This window comes from Stenella coeruleoalba (assembly GCF_951394435.1).
Source record: "Stenella coeruleoalba genome assembly, chromosome: 17".
Lineage (NCBI taxonomy): Eukaryota > Metazoa > Chordata > Mammalia > Artiodactyla > Delphinidae > Stenella > Stenella coeruleoalba.
Genome location: NC_137163.1, coordinates 31466088 through 31488589, shown reverse-complemented (window position 1 = coordinate 31488589; position 22502 = coordinate 31466088). Strand labels below are relative to the sequence as shown.

Below are 22502 nucleotides of genomic sequence, written 5' to 3'. Positions count from 1 at the left end.
GGCAAAATCAAAAGGCCTTGAAATAAAGTTACTGATGCTGAGTGACTGTTAAATAATGCTGCCTTTAAGAACGGGGATGGGACGTGCGATCATTTGATTCCATTTACAAAAATCTAATAGACATTAGCGTCCTGGGGTTATTAAAAATAACATTAAAACACTAAAAAACATGTTGGGAAATACCTGTTTTTATGATTCTAAAATATTCAATATAATATAAAATTGGAAATAACTTGTTAAAAATCAGGACAATTCATTCAGAATTAATTGTCACAGCAAGTAAATGAATACTTACTGTTTGGGCAGATATTCATTTATTTGTTCATATTTTAAATTTATCAGTTAACTTCAAAGCAATACCATTATTCCTTTACCATCAAACTTCTTGAAAAAATGTTTTACGTTTGATGATTTTACGTCCTCCACATTGTTTCTTTACCCTGCTATATAGTCTAGTTTATGTTCCTCCTATTCTAATGAAACTGCTTTCATTAAGTTCTCTAATAATCTCGTAATTATCAATCTTTATGGCTTGTTTCTAACCATCATATTTCTCAGTTTCTGTAAGTATGTCTTCTGGTCAGTCACTCACTGCTTACCAGTCTCCTTTCTTTTCAGTTTTTATCAAGCTCTCCTGCTCTCTTTGAGCCTTCTTCTTCCTTCCTTCCCAGTCCATTTTGTGGTTTCCTAGGATTCTGTCCTTGATTCATTTCCAGGATCAAACCCATGTTCCAGTCCCTTGCGTCAGGCTTTTGGCTAGGCTGTCCTATCCCAGACAAAGGTAAGGGCAGGTGGTACCCATTTTATATCATACTAAAGTTGGTTATGTTCTTAGCTCTATTTCTGGGTTACCTATTCTCTTCCATTACCTTGTCTATGTAGTCTTATCACATCTTCAATCACTGCAGCTTTATAATATATTGAGCTCTGGGAAGGTTAGCATCTCCCTTCCTTTGTTAAACTCTTTTTTCAAAATGTCTTTAGCCATATATTGCTGTTTATTATTACTTTGACAAATATTGGTGTAGTTTGTAGTGTTCTGTGTGTTTCTCATGTTTCATGTTGCCCTAAAGAGAAACTTTCATTGCAGCTATAAGGAAGGCTTTTGACAATGTATTTTGATAAACATACAGGGTTTTGTGAAAAAAGCCCTGGATGAAACAGAAGATACAGATTCTAGCTATGACTTTGAACAGGTTACAATTTCTTTCTTTTTAAATTAATTTTTATTGGAGTATAGTTGATTTACAATGTTGTGTTAGTTTCTGCTGTACAGCAAAGTGAATCAGTTATACATATACATATATCCACTCTTTTTTTTTTGGCTGCGTTGGGTCTTTGTTGCTGGGCACGGGCTTTTTCTAATTGCAGTGAGTGGGGCTACTCTTCGTTGCCGTGCACGAGCTTCTAATTGCAGTGGCTTCTCTTGTAGTGGAGCACAGGCTCTAGGTGCAAGGGCTTCAGTAGTTGTGGCTCGTGGGCTCAGTAGTTGTGGCTCGTGGGCTCTAGAATGCAGGCTCAGTAGTTGTGGCTCACAGGCTCAGTAGTTGTGGTGCACGGGCTTAGTTGCTCCGTGGTATCTGGGATCTTCCCGCACCAGGGATCGAACCTATGTCCTCTGCATTGACAGGCAGATTCTTAACCACTGCGCCACCAGGAAAGTCTCTATATTCACTCTTTTTTAGATTATTTTCCCGTATAGGTCATTACAGAGTACTGAGTGGAGTTCCCTGTGCTATACAGTAGGTTCTTATTAGTTATCTATTTTATATATAGTAGTGTGTATGTGTTGGTCCCAAACTCCCAGTTTATCCCTCCCTCCCCCCTTTTTCTCCCTTGGTAATCATTAAGTTTGTTTTCTACAACTGTGACTCTATTTCTGTTTTGTAAATCAGTTCATTTGTACCATTATTTTAAGGTTCAATTTCTCTTACTATCACCTTCTCACTTAAAAAGTGAGAGACTTGTTCTACACAATTTTAAGCTTTCTTTCAACTCAGCCTTTTTACATACAGAGTTCTGATGTTATATAAACATCAGATTTTATAAACATTTATATAAATATAAATGTATATATTTACTTATATATACATTTATTGTTTCATTAAGTTTCTGAACACTTGGGAACAATGGTGGGAATGGTGGTAGGGATGGGATGGAAGGAGGCAAGGGGATAAGCATACGTATAAAATACAGTTCTAATCTTCAAGTAATTTACTAGATATATTTATCTCTGCCACTAGACTGTAAACTCAGGAAGGGCAGAGATTACACATTTTTTCTTGTGCCTTCTTACAAATAATAAATGTACATACAGATGATTTGTTGAATGGATAAGCACTGACTTCTACAAATCAGAAGAACATTTTGGGGGGCCCTCCAAAGCGACTAAGGCAACAACCCCATAGCCTTCTTTTTCCAACTGTCCTTGTCCATGAAAATCAACCTCTTCCTGTTTTAATCAGCCAACTCAGTTTTGTCTTCCATCCTACATTCTTGGGCCTAAGCTCCAGCAACACAAGATGAGAAGCTGAATACACAGTAGGATAAACACCAGACTCCTGCCCGTCCCTTAGTCAATTCAAATACATGAGGCAGCGGAAATGGGAAGAGGGACTTAACCCAAACACCAGTCAGGATTTTCAGATATTTTCCAAGATCCCTCTCTTTCTTATTTCCAATCTTCCTTCACTTTCATCCTATCTCTTGTTACTCCTGAACTTATCTCTTCTTGTGATTCTTTGGAGTTGGTTTTCATACTTGATATGTCTTGTTTAAATCACAGCTTTTCCTGACTCTGAAGGTCTGCCAATCTGGCTGTGGGTATCCCAAGACTGTCTTGTGTAGAAACCTCTGTCCAGCAAAACGCCACCCTGAATTTTAATCTTGTCCCCTCCACTTATACTTACCTAGACCACCTCCCTCACCCTGTGAAGAACTGACTATGCAGAATCATTGGGTAGCCCCAGAATAAAGTTCCAAACTGAAGAGAAAGTGCTGCTGCTGAGAGAGTGTTGGGAATCTATGGTTTTTCTTTTTTTTAATTTTAAAATTGTGGTTAAATACACATAATATAAAACTGACCATGTTAACCATTTTAAGTGTAGAGTTCAGTGGTATTAAGTACATTCATATTTTTGTGCAAACATCATCACTATCCTTCTCCAGAATGCTTTTCATCTTGCAAAACTGGGACTCTACACCCATTAAATGACAACTTCCTATTCCCCTCTCTTCCCAGCCCCTGGCAACCACCTTTCTACTTTCTGTCTCTATGAATTTGACTATTCTAAGTACCTCATATAAATGGTATCATACAGTAATTGTTTTTCTGTGTGTAACTGGCTTATTTGCCTTAGAATAATGTCCTCAAGTTTCATCCACGCTATAGCACCTGTCAGAATTTCCTTCCTGTTTAAGGCTGAATATTATTCAATTGTCCGTGTATATCACATTTTGCTTATTTATTCATCCATCAATGGACACTTGTGTTGCTTCCATGTTTTACCTATTGTAAATAATGCTGCTATGAAATTTGGTGTGCAAATATCTCCTCGAGACCTTACTTTCAATTCTTTTGGGCATATGCCAAATTGCTAGATCATATGATAATTCTATTTTTAATTTTTTGAGGAACTGTCATACTGTTTTCCACAGCAGCTGTGCCATTTTATATTCCTAGCAACAGTGCACAAGTGTTCCAATTGCTCCATATCCTTGCCAACACGTTATTTTCTGAGTTTTAAAATTTTATTTATTTATTTATTTATGGATGTGTTGGGTCCTCCTTGCTGCGCGTGGGCTTTCTCCAGTTGCGGTGAGCAGGGGCTACTCTTCATTGCAGTGCAAGGGCTTCTCATTGCTGTGGCTTCTCTTGTTGCGGAGCATGGGCTCTAGGCATGTGGGCTTCAGTAGTTATGGCATGTGGGCTCAGTAGCTGTGGCTCGCGGCCTCTAGAGCACAGGGTCAGTAGTTGTGGTGCACGGGCTTAGTTGCTCTGCGGCATGTGGGATCTTCCTGGACCAGGGATCAAACCTGTGTCCCCTGCATTGGCAGGCGGATTCTTAACAACTGAGCCACCAGAGAAGCCCTGAGGTTTTTTTAAATAGTAATCATTCTAATGGGTGTGAAGTGGTCGCTCCTTGTGGATTTGACTGCATTTTTCTAGTGATTCATGACATTAAGGATTCTTTTTTCTGTGCTTATCAGTCATTTGTGTATCTTCTTTGGAGAAATGTCTATTCAAGTCCTTTGTTCATAAGAGCCTATGTTTAAAAAACTTGAATCAAATCATTTTTCAAGTTTTCCAGGATTTAACTTTCTTCAGTAAACAGCCAATTTTTGCCTCTTCTATGAAGCTATCTCTGATTTCCCTAGGTTAAATTAGCTGCTTTTCTTTTCTGTTTTCATCTGTATCTTCTATAGCCTCCTTGTTTTTTTCTGTGTAAATTTTTTTAACGTTTTTATTGGAGTATAATTGCTTTATAATGGTGTGTTCGTTTCTGCTTTATAACAAAGTGAATCAGTTATACATATACATATATCCCCATATCTCTTCCCTCTTGCCCCTCCCTATCCCACCCTTTTAGGTGGTCACAAAGCACTGAGCTGATCTCCCTGTGCTATGTGGCTGCTTCCCATTAGCTATCTATTTTACGTTTGGTAGTGTACATATGTCCATGCCACTCTCTCACTTTGTCCCAGCTTACGCTTACTTGCCCCCGTGTCCTCAAGTCGATTCTCTAGTAGGTCTGCGTCTTTATTCCTGTCCTGCCCCTAGGTTCTTCATAACATTTTTTAAAAAATGTATATTCCATATATATATGTTAGTATACGGTATTTGTTTTTCTCTTTCTGACTTACTTCACTCTGTATGACAGACTCTAGGTCCATCCACCTCACTATAAATAACTCAATTTCGTTTCTTTTTATGGCTGAGTAATATTCCATTGTATATATGTGCCATATCTTCTTTATCCATTCATCTGTTGATGGACACATAGGTTGCTTCCATCTCCTGGCTATTGTAAATAGAGCTGCAATGAACATTGTGGTACATGACTCTTTTTGAATTATGGCTTTCTCAGGGTATATGCCCAGTAGTGGGATTGCTGGGTCGTATGGTAGTTCTATTTTTAGTTTTTTAAGGAACCTCCAAACTGTTCTCCGTAGTGGCTGCATCAATTTACATTCCCACCAACAGTGCAAGAGAGTTCCCTTTTCTCCATACCCTCTCCAGCATTTATTTTTTGTAGATTTTTTGATGACAGCCATTCTGACCAGTGTGAGATGATATCACATTGTAGTTTTGATTTGCATTTCTCTAATGATTATGACGTTGAGCATTCTTTCATGTGTTTGCTGGCAATCTGTATGTCTTCTTTAGAGAAATCTCTGTTTAGGTCTTCTGCCCATTTTTGGATCGGATGGTTTCTTTTTTTGATATTGAGCTGCATGAGCTGCTCGTAAGTTTTGGAGATTAATCCTTTGTCAGTTGCTTCATTTGCAAATATTTTCTCCCATTCTGAGGGCTGTCTTTTCGTCTTGTTTATGGTTTCCTTTGCTATGCAAAAGCTTTTAAGTTCCATTAGGTCCCATTTTATTTTTGTTTTTATTTCCATTTCTCTAGGAGGTGGGTCAAAAAGGATCTTGCTGTGATTTGTGTCATAGAGTGTTCTGCCTATGTTTTCCTCTAAGAGTTTTAGAGTGTCTGGCCTTACATTTAGGTCTTTAATCCATTTTGAGTTTATTTCTGTGTATGGTGTTAGGAAATGTTCTAATTTCATTCTTTTTCATGTAGCTGTCCAGTTTTCCCAACACCACTTACTGAAGAGGCTGTCTTTTCTCCATTGTATATTCTTGCCTCCTGTATCAAAGATAAGGTGACTATATGTGCGTGGGTTTATCTCTGGGCTTTCTATCCTGTTCCATTGATCTATATTTCTGTTTTTGTGTCAGTACCATGCTGTCTTGATTACTGTAGCTTTGTAGTATTGTCTGAAGTCCGGGAGTCTGACTCCTTCAGCTCCGTTTTTCTTTCTCAAGATTGTTTTTGCTATTCAGGGTCTTTTGTGTTTCCATACAAATTGCAAAATTTTTTGTTCTAGTTCTGTGAAAAATGCCAGTGGTAGTTTGATAGGAATTGCATTGAATCTGTATATTGCTTTGGGTAGTATAGTCATTTTCACAATGTTGATTCTTCCAATCCAAGAACACGGTCTATCGCTCCATCTATTTTTATCATCTTTAATTTCTTTCATCAGTGTCTTATAATTTTCTGCATATACGTCTTTTGTCTCCTTAGATAGATTTATTCCTAGGTATTTTATTCTTTCTGTTGCAATGGTAAATGGAAGTGTTTTCTTAATTTCACTTTCAGATTTTTCATCATTAGTGTAAAGGAATGCAAGAGATTTCTGTGCATTAATTTTGTATCCTGCTACTTTACCAAATTCATTGATTATCTCTAGCAGTTTTCTGGTAGCCTCTTTAGGATTCTCTATGTATAATATGTCATCTGCAAACAGTGACAGCTTTACTTCTTCTTTCTGATTTGGATTCCTTTTACTTCTTTTTCTTTGATGATTGCTGTGGCTAAAACTTCCAAAACTATGTTGAATAATAGTGGTGAGAGTGGGCAACCTTGTCTTGTTCCTGATCTTAGAGGAAATGTTTTCAGTTTTTTGCCATTGAGGACGATGTTGGCTGTGGGTTTGTTATATGTGACCTTTATTATGTTGAGGTAAGTTCCCTCTATGCTTACTTTCTGTTAAACTTATGGGGATTCCCTTGTATGTTATTTGTTCTTTTTCCCTTGCTGCTTTTAATAGTTTTTCTTTGTATTTAATATTTGATAGTTTGATTAATATGTGTCGTGGCGTGTTTCTCTTTGGATTTATCCTGTATGGGGCTCTGTGCTTCCTGGACTTGATTAACTATTTCCTTTCCCATATTAGGGAAGTTGTCAACTATAACCTCTTTAAATATTTTCTCAGTCCCTTTCTTTTTCTCTTCTTCTGGGATCCCTATAATTCAAATGTTGGTGCATTTAATGTTGTCCCAGAGGTCTCTGAGACTGTCCTCAATTCTTTTCATTCTTTTTTCTTTATTCTGCTCTGCAGTAGTTATTTCCATTTTTTTATCTTCCAGGTCACTTATCCATTCTTCTGCCTCAGTCATTCTGCTATTGATTCCTTCTAGAGAAATTTTAATTTCATTTATTGTGTTGTTCATGGTTGTTTGTTTGCTCTTTAGTTCTTCTAGGTCCTTGTTAAACGTTTCTTGTATTTTCTCCATTCTATTTCAAAGGTTTTGGATCATCTTTACTATCATTATTCTGAATTCTTTTTCAGGTAGACTGCCTATTTCCTCTTCATTTGTTAGGTCTGGTGGGTTTCTACCTTGCTCCTTCATCTGCTGTGTGTTTCCCTGTCTTCTCATTTTGCTTAACTTACTGTGTTTGGGGTCTCCTTTTTGCAGGCTGCATGTTCATAGTTTCTGGTTTTTTTTTGGTGTCCGCCCCCAGTGACTAAGGTTGGTTCAGTGGGTTGTGTAGGCGTGCTGGTGGAGGGGACTAGTGCCTGTGGTCTGGTGGATGAGGCTGGATCTTGTCTTTCTGGTGGGTAGGTCCACGTCTGGTGGTGTGTTTTGTGGTGCCTGTAACCTTATTATGATTTTAGGCAGCCTCTGTGCTAATGGGTGGGGTTGTGTTCCTGTCTTGCTAGTTTTTTGGCATAGCGTGTCCAGCACTGTAGCTCGCTGGTCGTTGAGTGGAGCTGGGTCTTGGCGTTGAGATGGAGATCTCTGGGAGATTTTCGCCGTTTGATATTACATGGAGCTCGGAGGTCTCTGGTGGACCAATGTCTTGAACTTGGCTCTCCCACCTCAGAGGCACAGTCTGATGCCTGGCTGGAGCACCAAGAGCCTGTCATCCACATTGCTCAGAATAAAAGCCAGAAAAAGATAAAATAAAATAAAATATAAAAATTATTAAAATAAGAAACAAAAAATAATTAAAAATTTTTTTAAGTAATAAAAATAGAAAGCACAAAAGAACAACCAAACCAAAAAACAAATCTGCCAATGATAACAGGTGCTGAAACTATACTAAAATAGAAAAACAGACAGACAGAACCCTAGCATTTTACAAATGGTAAAAGCAAAGCTATACAGACAAAATCACACACAGATGCATACACATACACACTCTCAAAAAGAGAAAAAGGGGAAAAAAAAAAAATATATATCGTTGCTCCCGAAGTCCACCTCCTCAATTTGGGATGATTCGTTGTCTATTCAGGTATTCCACAGATGCAGGGTACATCAAGTTGACTGTGGAGATTTAATCCGCTGCTTCTGAGGCTGCTGGGCGAGATTTCCCTTTCTTTTCTTTGTTCGCACAGCTCCCGGGGGCTCAGTTTTGGATTTGGCCCCGCCTCTGCGTGTAGGTCGCCTGAGGGCGTCTGTTCTTCTCTCAGACAGGACGGGGTTAAAGGAGCCGCTGATTCGTGGGCTCTGGCTCACTCAGGCGGGGGGGGGGGGGGGGGGGGGGGGGAGGGGCACGGAGGGCGGGGCGGACCTGCGGCGGCAGACGCCGGCGTGACGTTGCACCAGCGTGAGGCGTGCCGTGCGTTCTCCTGGGAGAGTTGTCCCTGGATTCCGGGACTCTGGCAGTGGCGGGCTGCACAGGCTCCCCGGAAGGGGGTGTGGATAGTGACCTGTGCTCGCACACAGGCTTCTTGGTGGCGGCAGCAGCAGCCTTAGCGTCTCATGCCCGTCTCTGGGGTCCGCGCTGATGGCCGCGGCTCGCGCCTGTCTCTGGAGCTCCTTTAAGCAGCGCTCTTAATCCCCTCTCCTCCCGCACCAGGAAACAAAGTGGGAAGAAAAAGTCTTTTGCCTCTTCGGCAGCTCCAGACTTTTTCCCAGACTCCCTCCCGGCCAGCCGTGGCGCACTAGCCCTTTCAGGCTGTGTTCACGCCGCCAGCCCCAGTCCTCTCCCTGCGCTCCGCCGGAAGCCCGAGCTTCAGCTCGCAGCCCCGCCCGCCCCGGCGGGTGAGCAGACAAGCCTCTGGGGCTGGTGAGTGCCGGTCGGCACCGATCCTCTGTGCGGGAATCTCTCCACTTTGCCCTCCGCACCCCTGTTGCTGTGCTCTCCTCCGTGGCTTCGAAGCTTCCCCCCTCTGCCACCCGCAGTCTCCGCCGGCGAAGGGGCTTCCTAGCGTGTGGAAACATTTCCTCCTTCACAGCTCCTTCCCACTGGTGCAGGTACCGTCCCTATTCTTTTGTCTCTGTTTTTTCTTTTTCCCTACCCAGGTACGTGGGGCGTTTCTTACCTTTTGGGAGGTCTGAGGTCTTCTGCCAGTGTTCAGTAGGTGTTCTGTAGGAGTTGTTCCACGTGTAGATGTATTTCTGATGTATTTGTGGGGAGGAAGGTGATCTCCGCGTCTTACTCTTCCGCCATCTTGAAGCTCCTCTCTATAGCCTCTTAAAACATTTATTCCAGTACCTTGTAATCATCCTGTCAACAATTGTGTTTCCTCCTCTTTATACAGGAGGTCAGCAAACATGTTTTATTAATCTTTGCATTCATATTATATTTTATGGCACACAGTAAGTGCTTAGTGAATTTCTATTGAATAAATCAATATATTAATTACCTACTTTTAATATAAAATGCGTATTTTTATAGACAACTGAATATTTCAATCATGGCTTCTTAGGAAATTAATAAATGGTGTCTTTTAAGGCCCCCTGCATTATTGCTCTTTACTACCATAAATGGTTGGTAATTCTCTACTCTGGTTTAACATGCAAATTGTCTGAACTCCTGGGTTTAACCTCAGAGATGCCAGGTGAGGCTTGGGTATTGTATTTTTTAATAGCTCCTCAGTTAATTCTAATGTGTGGCCAGGGCTGAGAACCATGAAGAATCACCAAAAACTGTGACTGGGAAGTCTATTGCTCCCTCCAGCTTTCTGGGGCTGAGTCCACTAGTGTCACATTATAGGGAACACGTAACACATTTATGAAAATTAGTTTGTAGATCTGCTCATTCCCTAAGTTTTCTTGTCTGTGTTGAAATACTCCAACATCGCCCCTTTATACCTCACATCTTTATAATCAGTCATATGATAATCTAGTTGGTAGTCCAGCAGTCATGAGGATGTTCCTATTTTATTTTAGTTTGAGAGACCTAGTTTGGGTATCATTAATCCAGGCATTTAGAATCCATGGAATCAGGTAAGAAGCACGACGTATCTCTAAGTCTGAGCTATTTCCACATGAAATGTTACCAAAGTTGGCAGGGCAGTGTTGGTCACCTCTTTGCACAGGGAGATGTAGATTTTATAATTACTTATGACTTTGCTGCTTTTATTGTCTCTGGCTCTAGTCTTGGCATTCTTTTAATGTGCATTTCTGTATAAATTAGAAAAGCAAGAGTTAAGATGTAGAACTTATGTGTCTGGCCACAGATGTTCAGAGCAATTCAGTGTGTCAAGCTGAGGTCAAATGAATAGGGAATGTCATTACTAAATGGTAACATTTTTCTGAGAGCTTTAAAGAAATTCAAGTCCTTTTTGAATCTACATTTATTTTATCTTTTTTTCAGGGTGATAGGTTGCACTTCTAGTTCTTGTCAGAGATTTGTACATTAAAATGACTTTAAATTTAACTATTCTAGAAACCAACTTTCCAAATAGTATTTCAGGCAGCACCAGTAGAAGACATACCATTTTATTTGAGATATAAACTTCCTTTTTAAATTCAATGAGATATACTGGTTTGTTTGTAAAGCTGATGTGACATATGCCTATATATCTTTTTGATGTATTAACAAAGACACTGGGGATTAGGACATGTTTCCAAATTCCATGATCTGAAGTCTGTGTATCTTCTTATAGCCCATTAAATTTAAAATGCTATAATGTTCAGAAGTTTAGGACATACTTATACCAGTTTGAAAGCTAACAAAGTGAACTACACACCTGTCCATTCATGTTGTGCATTATGATAATACACTTCGATAAACAGAGGGGTTTGGGTATAAAATATGTTATGCATATTTCAAGCCAATGGTGTAGCAATTATGGTATAGAATTTGCAAAAATGGTTGAAGGGCAAACTAAGTTATTGAGTAGCATTTTCACGCATGCCATCTCTATTATGCCATTAAAGAACTACGTTACCTACTGAACAATAGAAAACTGGGAATCTACACCTCTTAATTATCTCTGGAATAGAGGTGAGCAGAAATGTAGCTAAATATATGGTGGATTGGTATAGCATACACTGTTGGTACCTCACACATATCTTTTGGACCTTTGCATTTCCTGCTCTCATGCTGATTTCCAGTCATCAGCATCTCCAGCTTTTTGTCTAAGGACTTTTTCTGAAGCAATAGAAATCTGTTCAGCCCACTCACAGGGCAGGATGGAAGGGCCAGGGAATTATCTTTTTAGACACAACCCCTCATCCAGTGATGGATGGGAGTTGATGGAAAAATACTCTGGTTTCCTTTTCTGCAAGTGGGAGAACTCTGAGGTACTTGTTCTATTCCATCTTGCAGACTTCCCCAGTTGGATTATCTCTAAGTGCCCAGTGGAGCAATTTGCTGGATTTAACACACCAATAAACACACCCTTTATTGTCTTATTGCTTTGTTGGCACTCTTTCCAGCTATCTTACATCCCCACTCCCACACCAGCATTTCCTGCACCTCCCAAACTTGCAAACAAGTCCTTGTCTTAAGGTCCACTTTTAGGACAACTCAAACTATGAATATTGACAGTGGTATGTGATTTTTTACTTTTGTTTTAAAATGGAAATTTATGGGAATTCACCTAAAATGTATTTGCAGAAAGATACTCTTAGGAACTCTGTGGCTTGGAGCAACTCACATCTTCCTGAGCTTCAGTTGCCTTATTTAGAAACTTAACAGATGAAATAAATGATCTCACTTTAAGATTCTATTATTTTAAGACATGAATTAGGGTTTCTTTCTCCCTCATCCTAGCATTAGTTCTGCAATTCACTGCTGAGTGTTACTTCTGTGTGTTGGCAAAGACCATTCTCTTTCAAGGTCCTCTTAGCCAGTGTGAGCAGAGCTTCCGAAAGGTCTTTCTGCTGGATGCATTCTTTGAGTTCTTTGTTCTCACTTGTCATAAGCGCAGAGTCTGGGTACCATTACTCCTACTGCTTCCCCCTCCTTTGAGGTTGATAGTTGCAGCCTCAGCTATAGAGCGTCAAGATCCCAGGCCCCATTCTCTGGGAAGCCCTTTGCTTTCTTCTCCTTCCCCCCGCAGCTTTGTTCTGTCTTGACGTGATCAGAATCTGCCTCTCCGTGGGGCTGCCATGGTCATTCCTTACAGAGGTATGAGCACTTACTCCTCATTCGGATTTTATTTGTACACTTTAATGAAAAGCGATTGCCTACCATACTCAATAGATGTGTCCAGCATGACAGGCTGATTCCACAGATGAAGTTGGTGCCTTTTCAGGGGTTGAAATAATCGTGAGAACCACCAGCATGGCTTGCCTTCAGGGGGATGGAAGTAAAGACAAAAAGAAATATGAAGTAAGGCGGGGGGGAAGCATACACTTTAAATATTTATTTAAAAAAAATGCAAACATGATTGTTATTTTCCAAGCCTTGGCTGGTCTAGAGAGGGCCGTCTTGGCTTTCCTGAGCACCTGCAGCTCTGCAGTCTGTCCTCTTGGCAGACAGAAAGGCTTTTAGATTCTGGGTACTCATTTCCTTTTGCTTCCAGCTATTCTTGGATTTGGAATAGACCTGGGAATAGGTAGAGTACTATGGAGAGGGCAACATGGCATCACTGTTGCTCAGAATGGGCTTCCTGCAACAGGGCTGTCACTCATCATGTTTTTCAGGTGGTTTATCTCAGTTTATCAGGGCTTTGACATCTAGAGCCTCAGGATCACAATAATTCCAACAGGCATCTCACAATCCAAGCGAATGAGAACAAATGTACGAATGTATGTGGGTTCTAGGTATTTTCTCCTTAAGTGCAGTTTCAACTGGTTGACATTTTGGTTTCATTTCTCCATTGATGCAATACTCCCATTTTTATGTATACATTTTAGGCCTCAAAATGGTCTATACAGTGGTGAGTAAATGTGTTGGTATTAAAATAGTGGATGATAACAACTGTGTATACGGACCTGATAGAAAATACGGTGATAAGCAAACTTACTGGAAGTGTGAAAAAAGAGGGTGTAAAGCCAGATTGCATACTATTCTAGAAAATGATAACGATAACGTAGCAGTTCGCAAATCCTTCGGTGAACACAGGCACCCCTCCCACCCATTAGGACCAAAAGTTTACTAAGCTGTGGCGAATATAAAAGAGGTGGCTAGTAATTCACAACAGTTTTTGAGAGCATTAACGACCTATTCTTTAGCTAATTTAGATGCAGTGCCTTGTCCTTTCATGCCGTCTTTACCACAGTTATGACACTATATTAGAAGTTGGAGGCAAAGGAAGAATCAAGTTCCTCCTATCCCCCAAAAAAGAAATGGTTACCTGATTCCTGATGAGTATAAGTTTCTTGAAAAAATTTTGCTATTTGATAGTGGAGAACATGATGCAGACAGCATTTTGGTGTTTGGCACAGAATCTGGCTTAGATGACTTGGGGAAATATGAACACTGGGCATGCGATGGAACACTTAAATGTAGTCCAGATATGCACCACCAGTTTTATACATTACATATATTGACAAGAAATAGCAGTATCCCTCCTCTGTTTGTTTTACCTCCTGGGAAATATGAAAAGCCTTTCAAGCAGATTTTTTAATATTGTAAAGAACTTAATGTCCAACCTTAGATCCTGAATCCTTAATGATCCACTTTGAGAAAAAATCTGCCTTTCAAGCAGATTTTTTAATATTGTAAAGAACTTAATGTCGAACCTTAGATCCTGAATCCTTAATGATCCACTTTGAGAAAGGAAGAATCATTGCTTCCTGTAAGATGAACCTGAATACAAATAGAACCATGAGTAACACATTTTAAATGAATTCAAATATTTTTTGTATTTTCTTTTTCATAATAAAATGTTTATTACTAGTTTTTCATGATTCATTATGTCCTTTTTAATGTTCTTATTTTATTTTTGTTATTTTTATCTTTTACTGCACAATTATCTTACGACCTGTTAGTTGTGTGGCAAAATCATTTGCAGTGAAATTGCTTGAAGCAAAGATGTTTAAAATGAAACTACTGGACTCAATTTATGTGGACTTGATTAGACTCATGACTGGGCACTAAAGCACGGAAACGGGGTTCTGGAACACAGAACCTCATGGAGGAACCAGATTTCCAGCAGATGAATAAAGAGAGGCCCCCATCCCCTGCCCGAGGAATGAGTTGAGATGACAGTGATGTTCAAATCCAACAAAACTTCCAGTGTGGGGTGGTGGACTTACTCATATCTGCTAGAGTTTGTGATGATTTTAGGGTTTTCCAAGTTGCTCTGTTCACATTTGTTCTGACTAGGCTCAGTTGTATTGCTATCTTGAACTGCAGAAGTTTCCCAGGTTAGCAGGTCATTTTTTTTTTTTTTTTCTTTTGCGGTACGCGGATTTCTCACTGTTGTGGCCTCTCACGTTGCGGAGCACAGGCTCCGGACGCGCAGGCTCAGCGGCCATGGCTCACGGGCCCAGCCGCTCCGCGGCACGTGGGATCTTCCCAGACCGAGGCACGAACCCGTGTCCCCTGCATTGGCAGGCGGACTCTCAACCACTGCGCCACCAGGGAAGCCCCTAGCAGGTCATTTTTAAACTCTCCAATCTTTCAAGTTCAAATCTGATCAAGAGAACATTCGAGTGGGTAAGCCAGGAGTGATTCAGAATACTCACAAATGACCTAGACTCTTTTATTTTTTTGTATAGGTTGGAGCGAAGGGCAGGGAGTGGCAAGGAGTGTCTAGACCCAGCCAATCTACTGATGGTCCTCTGCAAATCATCGTGGTTGGATTTCGAGGCAGCTCCAGAAGGAAGTGACTTCAAAATGGTATTTATCTTGTGTCTTGTGTTTTGATAGTGTTTTTTCTTCGCCAGATTTGAAGCCCCTAGTTGGCAGTCTCTTCATTTTTCTTAGTGGTGGTATCTTTACACAACCTTAGTGTGTCAGGGACAATCATTTTCATCAAGTATGCTTCCTCCATTCCTGGGCCCCAGGAAGTTAGGTGGACCATCTGGATAGTTCTTGCCAATGAGATGATGCTTGTCAGTGCTAAGCTGAGGCAGCAGAAATCCTGTGAAAGATCCTGCTGCGTCTCTGTCTTCTGTTTTGGAGGATAACAATGTTCCAGATGGTGGTGCCTCTGTCAGTCTGTGTTCATGAGTAACTATGTGAAGGACAGCCCTATTTTGACTCACAAGGAGCATGTCACATGTGTGAGAAATATACTATCGTTGTATTCAGTCACTGAGATTTCAGGGTTATGTTACCACGGTATAATCAGTCCATCTTGACTAATATAGAAATTGGTACCTGAAACGGGGTGGTGCAGAACAAAACCATGTCACTTTGGTTTAGTGATCAGGTCACAGGTAGTGACTAAACTGATACTGGAAACTGGAAAGGTGGTAATTGTGGAATGCTGGCTCCCCAGAATAACCTCCTGATAAGACAGAGCTGGGTTATTGTTTACCAGAGTACGAAAGAACACCATGTCGATGGGGCCCCTCGGGAAGGGTCATGGTATAACAGTGTGGGGTTGGTGGACACAGTGAGATGTAAGTGAAAGTGACAGTAGATGCTTTCTTTGCTAGAACAAGTGTTTGAATAAACAGACTTCACTAATTTGGTTTCTAACTAAAATTTGTTTTTGACACAGTAGAATTTGAATTCGAAGGTGTTATGTAAAAGACCTCCTCATTGAAAAGCAATTTTAAAGTACAGTTTTTAGAATCTCGTGGCTTCAGGACACTTTAACAGCCATGAGCTACCTACATAAAGTATCATCTTTCTCAAGCTGATGCCCAGTGAGATCAATTAGCAGCTAGAAAATGATCTCTTGATTTTATCAGTCGCCAGAACACAGAGGACTACAGTAGGCTCTTATTTAATTATTTATTTAGCCCTGTAACCCAACAGAAGTGCAAGGTGAGCCTTTATTTGTATTGTTTCCTTTCCCTTGTTTCTCATCCACACCCAGAGAGGTTCTTCTAGGCAAAGATTTAATGATGTATTCTTCTTGAGTCCTCCACAGATTCTCTTAATCACAGCTAATCCAACCCCACTCTGTGCTCTCAGGGCACTTTATCTTTCTATTATAGCATTCACCATGGGCTGACTTTGTATTCACCGTTACCCGTGTCTGTGTCTCCCTTATGTCTTCTTTAGTCTCCATGCCTGGGCTAAAGCTTCCTAAATTTCAGATGAAGTGGGCCATCAGTGGGAAAACTTAACTGTGTTAAATCAATTCTTTCCCACAATGTTAAGAGAATAAATTTCTCTTGTGCAATTGCTCGATGTGTATTAGTCAGGATGGGATAAGTTATAGTGCTGTAACAAAAACCTCCCAAAATTTCCATGATTTGACACACACAATTTTATATCTCACTCACACTACATGTGAAAAATGAATTTCTACACGATCAGTGACTTAGGGACACAAGATGACAGAGAACTTGACGTCTGAAATATTCTTGGTAGCTGTAACAGAGGAAGAAAGATTCTGGAGAATCATACATGAGTTTTGCACTGCCTCAGCCCAAACAGCTCATGGATGGATATCTGTCAAGGTATCGAAGAGCCACTGCATTCTAAAACCTATGTTTTAAAATTGTTATTCAATGAGCAGGTTTTTCTTTTTTTAACTAACACTTCATATGCAAATTCTACTGTCCCCGAACCAAAACTAAGCAAGAAACCAAAATTAGCAAAGACCATTTATTCATATGCTTGCAAGAGAAACATCTCCCATCACTTTTGCTTCTGCAGGAGTTCAAAGAGAGTTTGAAAGGAAGGTGAACTTTATAAAGTAAACAGGAGACAGTGTATTCGGGTGAGGTTTCTGGAAGGGGTGTGGGGAAGTTCTGTGATTGGTCTTTAGGTATTGTGTTTGGTTGTCCTTGTTTGGTTGCAGCTGAACAGAAGAACAGTTTTGGGAGGTTTCCGGAGAGGAAGAGGTTATTCAGTCTGTGGCTGCCCATTTCTTAGAACTAGTGGGGGGTCAGTAGAGTGTTCTTTATGGTTAAACTGATAAAATATTTGAGTCATGGTCCTCAGGTTGGGTGGTGGTGACAGTTTCTCAACTGAATTATTAATCTTGCTGGGTTTTGGAAGCAGCACTGAATTGTTGTATTCTTATCTGGTGTGATGAATTATGAGGGCTTGGACCAGTCAACAATTCTCTCTTGACTGTGTTTTCTTCATACGATGAAGACAGTGAATTAGGTGATGTCTAAATTTTCTTCAGCTGCTTTCAAATCTAGGCTTCCATGATGATGTTGGCCACAAACTATTGATAATTTAATTACCTCATGTTTATCAATGGCTAATTGAAGTGAATAGCAGTTTGTCTCAGGGTGTGTACAGGGAGAAATCATGTTACATCAAGAGCCTTACAAATGAATACACCCACTGAGTTATGGAACTCTCTGTAATAACCAACCATTCTCTCTTATTTAAAGATGACAGCATTTTTGTGTGTGTGGGTCTTCCTTCCAAGCATATGTGTTTGTGACTCAAGAGGCTGGTGGGGGTATGCCCTCCTCTTTGTACATCCCCGAAGTAAGGGCTTTTCTTTGATTGTGGATAAAGCCTTGTCTCCCAGAACCTAAGGCCCTTCATGACCTTGCCACTTAGCTGTGCAGTCAGCTGGAAACCTTTATTCAAAGGAGCTGTTTTAGGCTTATGCAGCTTGCCCAGCTGCCCACATCTATGCCACGAAGTTGGAACCTATGCCCTGAAACAACCTGGATCCTTTTCTGCATATGGTTTCTCCACTTCAGCTCACTGAAGTCTGCAGCCGAGTTCACCTCGGGGCAGAAAGTATTGTCATGATTTTAGAAATTGTACAGTGGTCCTTCTTCATGTAAAAGATAAGGAAAGGATGCTCAATAATAATTTGAGGATGTATTTGTCAGGGGCCAGTATTTTGCTAATGCCTGTCTCTCATTCTTAAAGCTGGGTTCTCTTTACACTTTCCTTGGGAAGGGGAGTCACTTACCAGTTCAAGTAAGACATTTGAACTTGGTACAGTGAGAGGATTCCTCACATTTCCTCTGCTCTTACTCTGTTAGGCACTGTGCCAAGTTCTCTACATGACACTGAATAATCAAAATCACTTTAGAGTTTGGTACAATGTATAGCCCCATTTTACAGATGAAAAAAATGAGGAAGTTTAAAGTAACTTGCCTGAAGTCATATATGGAATAATGACATACTCTGGGAATGTCATTGGAGACTGTTGCTACAGAGGAGGCGTTCTAGTTTTAATTTATTTTTTTTGCTATGGCTATAAATTTCCATTTTGAAAAAAATAAATAGGTTTTATGCATCTTGATTTTATTTCACTTTTAAAATATCACAAAGATGCCACAATACAATAGGGCTTTAGTTCTTCTGAGGGGCTTCCCCAGATTTTTTGTTGGTAGGTACAGTGGCCTATGACTACCTGCTGTTGGAAGTTTCAAGTTGTGTTTCAAGTTGTGTTACCCCAGAAAGGAGAAAGAAGTATGTTCTTCATCTTATATTTCGTGGCAGCCATGGTAGATGCCATGTTTCCTGGTGAAAAATGATCACACTCTGAAATCTGCCCCTATGGTCTGGCAAAAGTTGTTGCTGTTTTTTTTTTTTTTTTTTTTTTTTTAACGGTTTCAGTGAATAAAAGGAGCTTGCTTATTTCTGTGGATCCTGAGAGAAGCAGTGGAGAAAGGCAGCACATCACCCCTCTTCCTCTCTCCCGTTGTCCATCTGTAAAATGAGGATTATGAGTGACCTTAAAGAGAATGCTTGCTGAACGTTCTGGAATGCACTGGGCAGATGGCAGATATGACTCACTTTCTCATGCGGCCCTTCTCCGGGGAGTGGGGCTGGGCAGCAGTCTCCCTGAATCTTTGCAGGCATGGGCTTAGATGAACATTGATGAAATGTTTATAACTGTGCAGTATATCACTTGGTAGGCACATACATTTGGTTTGAATCTTGATGAAGAAGTTGGGTTTTTTTCCCCTTGTTTTCTTGGCATAATATTCTGAACAGCAGCAATGCAATCTGTTGTTTGTTTAGAAAAGATGGCAGAAGGGTATATGTTGTGTGTGTGCGAGTGTGCGCATGTGCATGTGGTGTGGAGGGGATTACTCCTAAGGCATCTTCACAGTCCCAGAAAAAAGGAATTTTGCAACATAAAGTTACCTGAGTTATCATCATTTGGGAAGAGGGTAAGTTGTAAATGAATTAGTTAAAGCTAAGCTCCTAGGGGGACACATAGCAGAGAAAATCCATTCTTCATCCCTCCGTCCCCAGTGTGGGTACACGCATACATGCACACAGATGTACACGCATATGTGCACACACGTAGCAGAAGGGCATTTTCATCTCATGGTCTTCCTGCAGTAGAATTCTTCTGTCCTTGGCTTCAGCAGCCCTATCTTTTTCTCCCCACCACTCTCACCCCCTCCCACCTTGGAGGCTGGGCTCTGCTAGAGAGCAGAGGAAGCCTCTGAGCTGGTGGAAGAATCACCATAGCAACATGGCACTGAGTCCTACCCCCGAAGGTCTAGCCATGCTTGGCTTTTGGTCTTAACCCAAGTGAAGCAACATGAGGATTTTCCTCACAGCCCAATCAGTTGTGACTTTGAGCTATCTTTCCTTCCCAAGTAGGCCCATAATGCTGGCCTCTGCACACTTTTGAGCTGTGTTTTCCCTTTTCTCTCCACCAGGTCAGAGATGCTCAGTGCCAATTTATTTACACGTTTCAGATAAGAAGTCAGCCCTATCCAAAGGTACCCAAAGGTGGTGGTTAGCAGCCGCCTACTGCTGTGATTCAAGGCTTCTGCCAAGACCTCCCTCCAAATAAATATGCCACTCAGAAGGGGAAGGTGCGCTTGGAGGGAAAGAGGGAGCGTTCTATAGTAGTGGTTTAGGTGCTGGTCTTCCACTTAGGACATTGGGGTTCAAATCTATTTCCTATAAACAGCATAGAGCTGGATCTTTTCAGGTTTTTTTTTTTTAGCCAATGATTGAACTATAGATATGCTCAACAATGTGGATGATTCCTAGTAATGTGATGCTGAGCGCAAAACATAAGCTCCATTTTATAATAAAATTCAGAAACTACTAAAACTAAACAGCGTTCTTTAAGCACGCCTGTATTGTGATAAAGAAGTGTGTGTGTGTGTGTGTGTGTGTGTGTGTGTGTGTGTGTGTAAAAGAAAAACATTCTGGCTACCTCAAGTTGTAAAAAAAATAAGGATAGCATAGGGGTGGTACATGTAAGTTACTGTCAATGTCGAGTCCTTGGGTTGGGTGGTGAGTTTATGAATATTCGTTATTTTATTTAAATTACTTCATTAATTAAAGTAAGGAGGACCACTCATAGATCAGTAATGGTGGTATGTCTTGAAGCAATAATTACGGTTAGTGCAATTCCATATACTTGAGAGCTACAAAACCAAACCAAACACTCCTTAACTATAGCTGCTGATGTAAGTTATTCCTGCTCTCTGAACCTTCGTTATCTTATTTGCATAATCATTGATTTGAGCTAAATTGTCTCACAGGTCTGTTTTAGGCTGAATAGTAACGTGGTTGAGAGAGCAGAATCTAGGGTCAGACTGTCTGAGGTTTGAATCTCAGCTGTGTCACCTTAGTTAAGGCAACAGATTATTGTAGAATCAGGAGTACTTGTGACTTTGTTACCAGCATCACAGATGTTTTCATATCACATGACAGCTTCACAGGTACCTCAAAATATCATTCCCAGTTATTTCAAAATTATGGTAGTTAGTAGGCCTGCCTCTAGATCATTGTCTTAGGCCATTCAGGCTGCTATTAAAAAGTACTAGAGAATGATTGGCTTATAAATAACAGAAATTTATATCTCACAGTTCTGGTGGCGAGGAGTCTAAGATCAGAATGGCAGCATGGTCAGCTTCCGTGAGGGCGCCTTCTGGCTTGCAGACATCTGACTTATTATATCCTCACATGGTAGAGAGCAGAGAGAGGAGATGAACTTCCTTGTGATTCTTTTAAAGGCACTAATCCCATTCATGAGGGCCCTTCCCTCATGAGCCCATCTAATCTTAATCATCTCCCAAAGACCCCACCTCCTAATTCCATCACATTGGGGGGATAGGGTTTCAACATATGAATTTGGGGGGGGACATAAACATTAAGCCCATAACAATCTTATTATTGAACGCATTAATAAAGAAGCACATATATTACTATTTCACATATTTATTTTGACAACTGTGTTTTAATATACTTCATTTCTTTACTTGTCTTATTTTTCTGAGGAGGGTTTCATAGGTTTCACCAGAGAGCCAAAGGAGTCCATAGCTCAAAAAGATTATGCAACCTTTAGGAAAACTCAAAATTACCTAAACACACAAACACATATACACATAGAGAGGCATAAAATTCTGTTCAGTGGATAGCCTGGGTGGCCTGAGAGAGTTTGGGAAAAAATATATGTTTTCCCCCTCAGTTCCCAATAAGCTTTTTTTGGTGTTTGTCTTTCCTTTTGATCTGTATTTATTCCTTTCAAGATGAACAGCAAAACGGTACTTTTGACACATTAAATACATGGAAAAGAAGTGTGCTCATTACCTTTTCAGTTAAACTCCACAAAGGAAAACAATTTTTATGGAAAGGATTTAAACGTGTTAAAATATTTCATTCAAGTCCTAAATCACTTTTGAAAACTCTTGAGAAAATTTCAGGACCTGAAGGTCTTTGGGTTATTTCCTTCAATCTAAAAATTGAGGGTCACACAAAGTGCAATATGACATTACAGCACTTCCTACCTCGTACCCTTAAAATATGGACACCTATGGTGCTGTGTGCTGAAATCCATCCAGGGACAAATCCATATGATTTCTATTTACACTTTCTCACTCATTCATTGACTTACATCCAGAGACTTTAAATCTCAATTTGTTCTTATAAAATTATTTGTTCCCATGTAAGATTTTAGTATAAATGTACAGCTGAGTTCCTAGACACCAATTTAAGCCATATTCCCCACAGTCTGGGAGGGATTAATCAAGGGCCTATTTATATAAGGGACTATAAAAATTAATAAACAGAAACCTCAATTAAAATTGAATGGGGAGGCCAGAAGGGGGAGCTCTCGTGCTCTGTGATAGCAGAGCCCAACAGGAAGAAGAAAGACGTCCTTCTCTTGCCTGGCCAGAGCTCAGCCAGTGAGAGGCTGTTAAAACTCAGCCAATGAAAAGCCACAGACTCTTTGCTTACTCTAGTCCTTCCACCTTCCTTTTCCCTTCTATCAAAGAGTTTTCCTCTC

General features: G+C 40.4%; 1 long non-coding RNA gene across 1 annotated transcript in view; it reads left to right on the top strand.

Annotated features, from left to right (window-relative positions):
• The first annotated feature begins 8689 nt into the window (after nucleotides 1-8689).
• Nucleotides 8690-22502, top strand: part of LOC307175846 — a 192978-nt gene continuing 179165 nt past the window's right edge. Inside the window, exons 1-2 of the long non-coding RNA XR_013824506.1 lie at nucleotides 8690-9264; nucleotides 14911-15031. This is a non-coding gene — a long non-coding RNA (uncharacterized lncRNA). The remainder of the gene's footprint in view (nucleotides 9265-14910; nucleotides 15032-22502) is intronic.